The sequence below is a fragment of the Columba livia genome, chromosome 6 (assembly GCF_036013475.1).
Source record: "Columba livia isolate bColLiv1 breed racing homer chromosome 6, bColLiv1.pat.W.v2, whole genome shotgun sequence".
In the NCBI taxonomy this organism is placed as follows: domain Eukaryota; kingdom Metazoa; phylum Chordata; class Aves; order Columbiformes; family Columbidae; genus Columba; species Columba livia.
In genome coordinates, this window is record NC_088607.1 from 38,809,130 (window position 1) to 38,810,097 (window position 968).

Here is a 968-nt window from a genome sequence, read left to right on the forward strand (position 1 = left end):
CTAGATTCAAAGCGTATGAGCCTCCGAGCACAGAAAGCTGCTTAGTTGCAAACGTGTTAACGCAGCACTTCCAGATGCCTGGGCTCTGACAGGCAGCAATGCTGCTAAGAAAAAATGCACATAAATATATGTATGTATAAAAAAACCCTTTAAACCGGCATTGCCCACACCAAGGAGTGTATCCATCCACAGCGTGTGTTTCCTCCTAGTGGGCTGGTGTAGGATTGCAATGCTGGCCTCCATTGGAAATTAGCTGTTCGATTGACAGTGCCTGAATTAAATGTGCAAAAAAATACCTGTGCCTTACAGCCATCTCCTCTTGAAGAATACGGATTCTAGAAGCACTTGAATATTTGACATTCACATTATTTTGATGAGTCACTCTCACACTCTCAATTACTGCAGAATCGGTCCTTTGCTTACCTTATTGATGAACACTTACATGTTGAAACAAAACAGAAATACAGATTTCCCCTGGGACAGGAAACCCATCTGTCATGGTACTAATGAAAAGAATGAAGTGTTCTCTGTGATGCTCATCAAGACTGCTGGCAAGTTTGTCTTTTCATGATCACGTTCAAACATGAGTAACAGGAACTTCCAGGTACGGTACAGAAAGTTGCACGTACATCACAATCAAGTTTAACCACTTTATATCAACATTTATAACTGTGACTGTTCACAAAAACAAACTCACCAGGATGTAAATTAGCCATCTTTACTTCCCAGGATCACAAACTTCTCACGGAGCACACGTCCCTGGTGCCCAAACTTCAGGAGGTAAGTTTTATGAGTCGAGAGACTTATTTGAACATTAATGCGGCTTTCAGTGAACTTTGCTGCTACCAGGAAAGGGAGTCTCGGAGGAGAAGCCAAGCCCGACTCAGGTTTATGATCACAGCAGCACTGGCGTACAGCACTGCTCACAGTGTAACCCACCCTGAAACACAGACATGACAACCTCGAGA